This window comes from Oncorhynchus tshawytscha, linkage group LG13 (genome assembly GCF_018296145.1).
Source record: "Oncorhynchus tshawytscha isolate Ot180627B linkage group LG13, Otsh_v2.0, whole genome shotgun sequence".
NCBI lineage: Eukaryota > Metazoa > Chordata > Actinopteri > Salmoniformes > Salmonidae > Oncorhynchus > Oncorhynchus tshawytscha.
Window position 1 is genome coordinate 31038041 of NC_056441.1, and position 12528 is coordinate 31050568.

General features: G+C 44.5%; 1 long non-coding RNA gene across 1 annotated transcript; it reads right to left on the reverse strand.

The window, feature by feature from the left end:
* Positions 1-700: 700 nt before the first annotated feature.
* On the reverse strand, positions 701-12528 carry LOC112264681. Its single transcript, XR_002955663.1, has 3 exons — positions 12313-12528; positions 1600-1682; positions 701-1389 (listed from the first exon to the last, which is right to left on the reverse strand). It is a non-coding gene; the product is annotated as an uncharacterized LOC112264681 (long non-coding RNA).

The window sequence follows — 12528 nt, forward strand, 5'->3', positions numbered from 1 at the left end:
AGTACATCACTGGGGCAAAGCTGCCTGCCATCCAGGACCTCTACACCAGGCGGTGTCAGAGAAAGGCCCTAAAAATTGTCAATGACCCCAGCCACCCCAGTCATAGACTGTTCTCTCTACTACCGCATGGCAAGCGGTACAGAAGTTCCAAGCCTAAGTCAAAAAGGCTTCTCAACATTTTTTATCCCCAAGCCATAAGACTCCTGAACAGGTAATCAAATGGCTACCCGGTCTATTTGCATTGTGTGCCCCCACAACCCCTATTTTTACGCTGCTGCAACTCTCTGTTTATTGTATATGCATAGTCACTTTAACAATACATTCATGTACATACTACCTCAATTGGGCCGACTAACCAGTGCTCCCGCATATTGGCTAACTGGGCTATCTGCATTGTGTCCCGCAACCCCTCTTTTAAGCTACTGCTACTCTCTGTTCATCATATGTGCATAGTCACTTTAACCATATCTACATGTACATACTACCTCAAACAGCCTGACTAACCGGTGTCTGTATGTAGAATTGTTACTTTTACAGCCTCGCTACTGTATATAGCCTGTCTTTTTACTGTTTTATTTCTTTACCTAGCTATTGTTCACCTAATACCTTTTTTGCACTATTGGTTAGAGCCTGTAAGTAAGCATTTCACTGTAAGGTCTACACCTCTTGTATTCGGCGCACGTGACAAATACACTTTCATTTGATTTGTTACTTTTATTTTGGCAATTACCTGTATACTTTCCATGCAGATCAGGGAATGCAATCATAAGGGTTTGATGGCGTGTAATATCATTGCTTGGTTAGCTTGGTAAGTGATTAGAGTTGTGATGTCATTCACTTAAATACATTTATTTGCAAAACTAGACAACAAAAAAAACTAACAAATTGATATTGGTTACAATTTATATTTTCTTCCCATTTCTATAGTTGAATAATTACTGAGGCAATAAAGGTTTGAGTGCCTCCATTTAGGGCAAAACAGTTATGTCATTTATGGGACTTTGACCTGCTGGTCACTACAACATTTTGCAAAAAAATTGAATTTTAAATCAACCCCCTGCCCCTATACCCCTTGACATTCCTATAGATCTGTATAAGATTTTAACAGTATGTAAGCCTCCTGGTAGGCTGGGTAAATTTCTACCACCTACCTATCTAATTGTTTGATCTATAGAGGAGCCTACGGAGATAGGGGCTAGGGCTCGATTTGGAATTCAGAATAAGACCCACACTCTTGCCCATATAATCTGCCCCAAGTGGCTGGAGTGAAGGATGAAGGGGATTTGTCTTAGGGCTTGGCCGCCTCGATGGGCTCCACCTGGGGGTCAGTGGGGGAGTGGGGACCTCCTCTACCTGGTTGGAATCAGGCTCAGTGACAACAGCTGCCACCTGCTCAAGGAGCGAGAGAGGAAGACGGAGAAAGAAACAGGTATAATATTGACATGTAATGTTTGAATCTATCTACTGCTTGATATTACATCAAAGCAATCAGACCTCAAGAGATTCACAGTAAATGGCAGCCAACAGTGCTAAAGGGAGGAGCCATTTTAAGCTGGCACTCTATGGTAAGCTAACCCCTTCGGGCTAGCTACGTTCTACCTGAGATGCTGCAACCTGTACAGCAGGGGGACCTGCCAGGGGGCGAGTCTGGGGTAGGCTGGGTGTTGAGTTCCATCGGATGACTAGAGAGAGAGAGGAAGAAAGAGGAAGTTAAAGGGAGAACAAGACATAAAAATGTGATGTTGAGTAAGTATATGCAATAGTAGAGGGTTCACCATGCCATTTTATATGCATGAAGGGTGTAATTTTGTTTTCTTAAAAAAGGCACAATATGCTCTGAAAAAACACACTCCTGTCACAACTTCCGCCGAAGTCGGCTCCTCTCCTTGTTCGGGTGGCGGTCGGCGTCACCGGCTTTCTAGCCATCGCCGCTCCATTTATCATGTATCCATTTGTTTTGTCTTGTTCCCTGCACACCTGGTTTTCATTCCCCAATCAGTCCATATGTATCTATTCCTCTGTTCCCCATCATGTCTTTTATTCCTCTGTCCCCCATCATGTCTTTGTGTAAGATTGTTTCTGTTACGTGTATTTTGGAATTGTGGATATTGTTACGCGCATTACTTTTTGTCTATGTACCGTGTTTCTATTTCTATTTCTTCTTTGTCTATGTACCGTGTTTCTGGGCAACACGGACTTTCAACTCCCTCCAAAGATTTTCTATGGGGTTGAGATCTGGAGACTGGCTAGGCCACTCCAGGACCTTGAAATGCTTCTTACGAAGCCACTCCTTCGTTGCCCGGGCGGTGTGTTTGGGATCATTGTCATGCTGAAAGACCCAGCCACATTTCATCTTCAATGCCCTTGCTGATGGAAGGAGGTTTTCACTCAAAATCTCACGATACATGGCTCCATTCATTCTTTCCTTTACACGGATCAGTCGTCCTGGTCCCTTTGCAGAAAAACATCCCCAAAGCATGATGTTTCCACCCCCATGCTTCACAGTAAGTATGGTGTGCTTTGGATGCAACTCAGCATTCTTTGTACTCCAAACACGACGAGTTGAGTTTTTACCAAAACGTTCTATTTTGGTATCATCTGACCATATGACATTCTCCCAATCTTCTTCTGGATCATCCAAATGCTCTCTAGCAAACTTCAGACGGGCCTGGACATGTACTGGCTTAAGCAGGGGGACACGTCTGGCACTGCAGGATTTGAGTCCCTGGCGGCCTAGTGTGTTACTGATGGTATGCTTTGTTACTTTGGTCCCAGTTCTCTGCAGGTCATTTACTAGGTCCCCCCGTGTGGTTCTGGGATTTTTGCCCACCATTCTTGTGATCATTTTGACCCCACGGGGTGAGATCTTGCGTGGAGCCCCAGATCGAGGGAGATTATCAGTGGTCTTGTATGTCTTCCATTTCCTAATAATTGCTCCCACAGTTGATTTCTTCAAACCAAGCTGCTTACCTATTGCAGATTCAGTCTTCCCAGCCTGGTGCAGATCTACAATTATGTTTCTGGTGTCCCTTGACAGCTCTTTGGTCTTGGCCATAGTGGAGTTTGGAGTGTGACTGTTTGAGGTTGTGGACAGGTGCCATTAATACAGGAAACGCATGGAGGACAGAGGAGCCTCTTAAAGAAGAAGTTACAGGTCTGTGAGAGCCAGAAATCTTGCTTGTTTGTAGGTGACCAAATACTTATTCTCCACCATAATTTGCAAATAAATGTAAGTGTACCTATGATGAAAATTACAGGCCTCTCTCATCTTTTTAAGTGGGAGAACGTGCACAATTGGTGGCTGACTAAATACTTTTTTGCCCCACTGTATGCTCCTAGGCATAGACAAAGCTTTTTAAATCGTTTTATATCTATCCCCTGACTTGTGCCTTTCCACAACTTCATATCGTAGTGAATTCTTTGCTTTGAATTGCACTATATATATATATTTATTTATTTATTTTACTTGTTTATTGTGGGTTAATGTGTGTAAATAAAGCCAGAAAAAAGTTAGATTTATATGTGTTTTCATTTCAGGCTGTAAGGCAACAAAATTAACATTTTGAAAGGGGGTGGTGACTTTCTATACCCACTGTACATATTAGATGAGTTGTGCAAAATATGTAAACATTATTAAAGTGACGAGTGTTTCAATTAATAAAGTGGCCAGTGATTTCAAGTCTGTGTATATAGGGCAGCAGCCCTTAAGGTGCTGGTGATGGCTATTTAACAGTCTGATGGCCTTTAGATAGAAGCTGTTTTTCACTCTCTCAGTCCATGCTTTGATGCACCTGTACTGACCTCGACTTCTGGATGATAGCGGGGTGAACAGGTAGTGGCTCGGGTGGTTGTTGTCGTTGATGATCTTTTTGGCCTTTCTGTGACATCGGGTGCTGTAGGTGTCCTGGAGGGCAGGTAGTTTGCTCCTGTGATGCGTTGGGCAGACTGCACCACCCTCTGGAGAGCCCTTTCCACCTTCTCCACTGCGGTCCCGTCAATGTTGATAAGGGGGTGCTCCCTCTGCTGTTTCCTGAAATCAACAATCAGCTCCTTTGTTTTGTTGATGTTGGATGAGAAGTTATTTTCCTGGTACCACACTCCCAGGGCCCTCACCTCCTCCCTGTGGGCTGTGTTGTCATTGTTTGTAATCAGACCTACTACTGTTGTGCCGCCTGCAAACTTGATGATTGAGTTGGAGGCGTGCATGGCCACGCAGTCATGGGTGAACAGGGAGTACAGGAGGGGGCTGAGCCCGCACCCCTGTGGGGTCCCTGTGTTGAGAATCAGCAAAGTGGAGGTGTTGTTTCCTACCTTCACCACCTGGAGGCGGCCCGCCAGGAAGTCCAGGATCCAGTTGCACAGGGCGGGGTTCAGACCCAAGCTTAATGATGAGCTTGGAGGGTACTATGGTGTTGAATGCTGAGCTGTAGTCAATGAACAGCATTCTTACATAGGTATTCCTTTTGTCCAGATGGGATAGGTCAGTGTGCAGTGTGATGGCGATTGCATCGTCTGTGGATCTATTGGGGGCAGTAAGCAAATTGAAGTGGGTCTAGGGTGTCAGGTAAGGTAGAGGTGATATGATCCTTGACTAGTCTCTCAAAGCACTTCATGATGACAGAAGTGAGTGCTACGGGGGAATAGTCATTTAGTTCAGTTATCTTTGCTTTCTTGGGTAGAGGAACAATGGTGGACGTCTTGAAGCATATGGGGACAGCAGACAGGGAGAGATTGAATATGTCCGTAAACACTCCAGCCTGTCACATACGTCTCGTGTTTAAGCCATGGAATTGCGACTCCACTTTGTCTCTGTGCTAAAGTACTGCCTGTTTGTCACGTTGGTATAAACGGATCGGGAGACAGGCGCAGGAATGTGTAATAGGGGTTTTTATTTACCCAAATTACAGCATGCCATGTAAAGTCACGGGGACGAAGACCAAACTCACCTATACAGAACACAGGGTTGAAACCCAAACAAAAGATTGAGGAGTACCTCAAATACACCGAGGCGAGACCCGTAACATACACGCACACAATGATACCACACGGGACAAGACCCGTAAACATTTGCGCAATACAAGCAGCACAAAAGCCAAAACACAGCACAGGTACTCACACGACCAACGGACAGTGGAACAATAATCGACAGCCCAATGGAAACCAAAGAGCACATCTATACAATTACAATCAGGGAAATGGGGACCAGGTGTGTGTAATGACACAGTTCCGGAGGGATCTGTAACAGTACCTCCTGACACGCTGCACTAGCAGCACAACAATACTGGCCCCGAGGACGATCACAGGAACGCAGCGTGGGTCGATCAGGACCCGATTCAGCTGCCGAAGTTGCTTCGTTGTCGGATGGACCAGTTGCAGTGGCATCGGAATGACCTGTTGTGGTTCGTCGGACGGGCCAGTTGCAGCTGCTGAAGTTGTCGTCTGATGGAGCCGTTGTGCTCACGTCGGACGGCCCAGTTGAAGCTGCTGAAGTTGCGGCGGCGCCGGACGAACTAGTCTCGGCGGAACCGGATGGACCATTCCCGCTGTGTACCTTAATGATCGGTTATTCTGTCACATAGGTATAAAGGGATAGGGAGACAGGCGCAGGAATGCGCAATAGGGTTTTTTATTTACCCACATTACAGCATGCCATGTAAAGGCACGAGGATGAAGACCAAACAAATACGTATACAAAACACAGGGTTAAGACCCAAATAAAAGAGCGAGGAGCACCTCAAATAAATGCACAAGCACAAAATTATACCACACTGGACAAGACCTGTAATCACCCGCGCAATACACGAGGCACGAAAGCCAAAACAATACAGCACAGGTACTCGCACGACCACCGGACATTAGAACAATAATCAACAGCCCAATGGAAACCAAAGTGCACATTTATACAATTACAATCAGGGAATTGGGGACCAGGTGTGCGTAATGACACACGTTCTGGAGGGATCTGTGACAGTTTGATAGCTTTGCGGAGGGAATAACTATACTGTTTGCATTTAGCCATATTCCCAGTTACTGTTTGCATTTAGCCATATTCCCAGTCGCTTTGCCATGTTTAAATGCAGTGTTTCACGCTTTCAGTTTTGCCCGAATGCTGCCATCTATCCACGGTTTCTGGTTTGGGTAGGTTTTAACAGTCACAGTGGGTACAACATCTCCTATACATTTCCTGATAAGCTCTGTCACCGTGCCGTGTATTCGTCAATATCATTGTCAGAAGCTACTCAGAACTTATCCCAGTCCACGTGATCAAAACAATCTTGAAGCATGATTCCGATTGGTCAGACCAGCGTTGAATAGTCCGTAGCACAGGTAATCCTGTTTGAGTTTCTGCCTATAGGAAGGGAGAAGCAAAATGGAGTCGTGATCAGATTTGCAGAAGGGAGGGTGGGGGAGGGCCTTGTAGCCATTTTGAAAAGCTGAGTAACAATGGTCCAATGTTTTCTCAGAGCGAGTGCTACAGTCAATGTGTTGGTAGAAGTTCTGTAGCGTTTCCCTCAGATTAGCTCTGTTAACATCCCCCGCTACAATAATTGCGGCCTCAGGATATGTGGTTTCCAGTATGCATGGAGTCCAGTGTAGTTCTTTGAGAGCCGTCGTTGTATCAGCTTGAGGGGGAATACAAACGGCTGTGACAATAACCGAAGAGAATTATCTTGGGAGGTAATACGAACAGCATTTGATTGTGAGGTATTCTAGGTCGGGTGAACAAAAGGACTTGAGTTTCTGTATGTTATCACAATCACACCATGAGTAGTTAATCAGGAAATATACCCCCCGCCCTTCTTCTTCTTCTCTGAGAGATCTTTATTCCTGTCAGCGCGATGAACTGGGAACCCAACTGGCTGTACGGACTCAGACAGTATATCCCGAGAGAGCCATGTTTTCGTGAAACAGAGTATGTTACAATCCCTGATGTCTCTCTGGAAGGAAATCTTTGCCCTGAGCATGTCAACTTTATTATCCAGAGCCTGAGCATTAGCGAGTAATATACTCGGAAGCAGTGGGTGATTTGCACACCTTCTGAGTCGGACTAGGAGTCCACTCCAAATACAGCCTCTGGAATCAGTTCAATTGCCCTGGGGTGTACGAACAAAGGATACTTTTGGGAAAGTCTTATTCCTGGTTGTAATTCTGGTAATGCTGGTGAGTTACCGCCGCTCTGATATCCAAAAGTTATTTCCAGTTGTACGTAATAACACATAAATAATTCTGGGCTAATAATGTAAGAAATAACATATAAAAATTTAAAAAATACTGCAAAGCTGCTTAGGAGTTAGAAGCACAGCTACTCTATCTTTTGGCACCAAATGGTCAATGGTCAACCCTTATTGTTACAGTTTTCTCTATATTTTGATGCCATTCATTCATTGATCCCTAACATTTTGAACCCGTTCTCTCGCTACATTATAGTGAGTCTGTAAAGAAAATTCTAATTAAAAGGTACACCGTATTTAAAGGGATGGCTTTAGATAACTATAAACAGCAGTTTAATTAAAACTACTCAGTGCACATAAGAGAGCCACTCCCAAAGCACTTGTTGCGCACCTGCAAAAAGTAAGTCTGAATACCGAATACTAAGAAGTGTTTAAATGAAAAAGCAAAGGAAAGGCCAACATGGTCTCAGAGCATTTCCTATTGTTCTGTACGTAAATCCGAGTCACTCCATTTAGTATGATATGTTATGTTTTGTATGGTATGTATTCATTTGTGGATGTCCATCATCCAATTTGTATGATACGTTACAAATTGCAATTCGTACAATATGTTATGGTGTCTAACATTACCTCTAGGGGTTAGGGTCAGGAGTTAAGGTTAGGGGTTAGGTTAAAGAGTTAAGGTTAGCTAACATGCTAAGTAGTTGCAAAGCTAAAAAGTAGTAAGTACTTGCAAAGTTTCTAATTGCCTAAAAATGTACCTTCATGTTGCTAGACGTTTGCGTTATACGCTTACCCATCCATCCATACATCTATCCATTCTTTCCTGTCCAACCACGCTTCTTTCATTGTTGCCTTATGGAACCTATCTTATGGAACCATAGCAAACATAACATATCATACCAATTTGAGTGTCGCGGATTTACATTTACTGTGTTACTTCTAGTCTATGAGTCCAGTCTGGAAATTTCTTAAGTCTGAATCAGGCCCATATAAAATGAATAGATCAAAATAAACTTTCACATGAAGCAAACACGAACTGCAGGTTTTCTAAATACAGGTTTTTATCGTATACCCGGGCAGCGCTACATGCGTAAAATGGTGTCACGCCCTGACCGTAGATTGCTTCGTATGTTTCTATTTTTGTTTGGTCAGTGTGTGATGTGGGTGGCCATTCTATGTTTGTATGTCTAGGTTGTGTATTTCTGTTTTGGCCGGGTATGGTTCTCAATCAGGGACAGCTGTCTTTTGTTGTCTCTGATTGAGAACCATACTTAGGTAGCATGTTTTCCCACTGTTAGTTGTGGGTGGTTATTTTCCATTTAGTGTTTTCACCTTGCAGGACTGTTTTCGGTTATTACTTTTGTTATTTTGTATTTAGTGTTCAGTATATTAAAGATGGACACGTACCACGCTGCATTTTGGTCTGATGATTCCTCTTCTTCTTCCGATGAATGCCATGACAGAACCACCCACCACCAAAGGACCAAGCAGAGTGGTAAGGAGGTGCAGCGCTATCTGGAGAAACGGAAGGGACCCTGGAAACAGGCTGGGGAATATCGCCGCCCCAAAGAAGAACTGGAGGCAGCTAAAGCTGAGTGGCGGCGATGAGGTAAGGCAGCGCAACAGGCACGAGAGGCAGCCCCCCAATTATTTGGGGGGGGCACACGGGGAGATTGGCGGAGTCAGGCGAGAGTCCTGAGCCACCTCCCTGTGGTTACCGGTAGCAGCATGGTACTTGTCAGACACCGTGTTATGCGATGAAGCGCACGGTGTCACCAGTGCGCGCTCATAGCCCGGAGGGCTATATGCCAGCCCCCCGCAAGTGCATTCCGAGAGTGGGCATCCAGCCAGGGCAGATTGTGCCAGCTCAGCGAGTTTGGTCTCTGGTGCGCTGTTTCGGTCCAGGGTACCCTGCGCCGGCTCTGCTTACTGTGTCTCCGGGGCGTTGGGAGTGTGCAGTTCGCACCAATGCCTGCACTCCGCCCATGCCGGGCGAATGTGGGCATTGAGCCTAAGGGAGAGGTGCGAGTGGTATGCACCAGATCTCCAGTGCTCCCCCACAGCCCGGTTCGACCTGTGCCTGCACTCTGGAGGGTCCGGGCTAAAGTGGTCATTCAGCCTGGAGGAGTGGTGCCAAGGCTGCGCACCAGAGCTCCAGTGTTCCCCCACAGCCCAGTCCATCTGGTGCCTCCTCCACGCACCAGGCCTCCTGTATGTCTCCCCAGCCTGGTGGGCCCTATGGCAGCCCCACTCACCAGGCTGTCTCTCCGTCTCCTCCCTCCAGGTTCTCCCTCCAGTTCGGAGCCGCCCTCCTGTCCGGAACCGCCAGAGCCCTCCTGTCCGGAGCCGCCAGAGCCCTCCTGTCCAGAGCCGCCCTCCTGTCCGGAGCCGCCAGAGCCGCCCTCCTGTCCAGAGCCGCCAGAGCCGCCCGTCAGTCCAGGGGCGCCAGAGCCGCCCGTCAGTCCAGAGGCGCCACTCACTCCAGAATCAACCATCAGTCTGGCGTCCTCTAGTCTGGGGTCGGCAGTGAGGGTTCCCGCTCCAGAGGCATTACTAAAGTGGGCCGAGCCAGAAGTGGGGCGGGGTCCACGTCCCTCACCAGAACCGCCACCGCGGAGTAATGCCCACCCAGACCCTCCCCTATAGGTTCAGGTTTTGCGGCCGGGGTCCGCACCTTTTGGCCTTTCTGTGACATCGGGTGCTGTATGTGTCCCGCAGGGCAAGTAGTTTGCCCCCGGTGATGCGTTGTGCAGACCGCACTACACTCTGGAGAGCCTTGCGGACCCTGCCTACTACACCCCGTACAGTGATCCAATTCAGATAAACGTTACTGGTGAGTCGGAAAGAAAAAATATTCCCCACCTAAACACGAATGGATAATTAATTTTAGTGAATTGTATTGTCAACACGATCCATTTACAGTTCTTATTCTAACTACATACTTTTTGTCATGAGTATCAATTAATACATTCAGAATTTTAAAACTGAGTGTGTTGTGTGTGTTGTGTTTTGTACAGACCAACCCAACGCGGTTCTGACCCTGCAGACTGTCTGGCCAGTGGAGAGATTGGCACTATTAGATGTAAGACACACAAACTGGGAGCATGAGTGGTGTAAAGACAGGAGGGATTTTAAGGATATTTTTGTTTATTGGTTGTGGTTGACTCATGGTTTGATTGTGTTGAACTATAGACTGCTTGTTCCTCAGTTTACATTTTTTGTGGTCTGAGAGGCATTTGAGAGGTAGTCAGTGACAGTTCATATGATGTTTGATGTTGTCAAATGTTGTGTGGAAGGCTGATGACTCCTGGTTTGTTGCCTTTGACAATGACACTTGCCAATACCCCTTACAGAGGACAGATGAGGTACTTAGCAGTGCACAATAATATTTTTATTTTACTAGGCAAGTTAGTTAAGAATAAATTATCATTTTCAATGATGGCCTAGGAACAGTGGGTTAACTGCCTGTTCAGGGGCAGAATGACAGACTTGTACCTTGTCAGCTTGGGGATTTGACCTTTCAACCTTTCGGTTACTAGTTTAACACTCTAACCACTAGGATATCCTGCCACCCCAGCAGATGATAATAATAATAACAATATCATCCATTCTGAGCAGCATAGGGTTGAGGTCAAATGTTGAAATGGAGGTTTGCATCCTGATATCCATACAAAACCTAGGCATGATGTGTAGTGTTTTGTTTCAGTCTTTTTTACATTTATTTTATTTATTTTTTACCTGAACTCAACTGTTTTCGGGGTTCTTGCATCATTGAAGTCAAAATTTGACATTTATGGCAGATAACATTTAACATCTGCAGTAAGCAGGATAGATGTCAAATAACATCATGATTGATTAGTTCATGTTGCTCTTCCATACAAAAACACTGAAAACCCTGTAGATGGCACTTCATGGACCACGGTATAGGTAAATAGCAGACAAGGCATAATTAGGTAAAATATGAATCATTATACCGCTGGGTGGCACTAACCACATACAGACAGCCAACAGATTGCAGGCAGCCAGAATGCAAACATTTTAATTTTTTATAGTTGAAAATCCACAGAAAGTCTGCACCCAATGTCTCACCAGCCTGAAGGTGACATGATGTTAATTTGGTTTTACATTGGTAAAGACAATCCCAGCCTTGAAAAATGTTGTGGCCATGGAAGATGTTGTTTATTATTTGTGTTATGTTGGATTGTCAATTGGGCAGCTCAGTCATAGCCTAGGTGCAGTATATATAGCCTACATCATGAGTCTTATGCATGGTGGGGTAAATTACTTTGAATGTAATCTGTTAAAGTTACTAGTTACCTGTCCAAAATTGTAATCAGTAACGTAACTTTTGGATTAACCCAACTCAGTAACATAACATGATTACTTTCAGTTTCTTTTGGTTTACTCGCGCATTTAAAATGAATTCGAAGAAGACAAAAAGGATCCATCAAATGCATTTGGTGTTTTATCATTGTGGTCTCTGACTTGTGGCCAGGTGCAACAACCATTTTCAATGCTGAATTGAATGTCATTGCGAAAACAAAAGGGTCAATGTATTTTTTCTGCAAACATCCTTTCTGAATTTAAAAATAATACAAGTATTTCATTTTTTGTAATATTTCTGTAATCTGATTACAATAAGGTAACTGAATAGTGCTGGTAAGGTAACTGAATAGTTTAAAAAATAATCAGATTACATGTAATCAGTTACTGCCCAACCCTGGTCTTATTCACATCCCACAGTGTTTGCCATTCCACAACAGTGAGTCAACTTTTGGTTGGATACTTAATAATAGTAAGCAAATGTGTTCCCTACTCCAAGGCTGTGAGACATCAAATACAACCTATTATATATGGATTAAAAAGCCAAGCTACATACATCAAACAATTTTCTTTGTGTCCTCCTTTGACTCACCCTCCTTTTTGAAGGACGATTGTAGGAATAGGTTAGTCAAAAAGCTAAAATCAATGTGATGTTTTGTTCGTGTATAAACAGGTCCTAATCAATTATGAAATTTGAAATTGAGTTATCAATAAGTTTAAATTCATTATAAAATAGCTTTTTGATCAGCTACAGAAAATGCTGATTTAGTCTGAGAAAACACAGTCAAGAGTACAGTGTATTGGAACAACTTACATTTGGTTAGCACTCGCAAGTATCAATTGCATTCCTTCCGCTCTCTTCAGTCTAAAATTGTATTTAATAGTGTTATCCAGGAGCTAATACAACTATTAAGCCATTTCCCATTGTATTATTAAGTTAATGCAGCCCAGCCAAGGGTTTACACATGTCAGGACATGAACCCTTGCCCAAATAAAGATATTCAGTTTTTTCAGATCCACATGGGTTCAG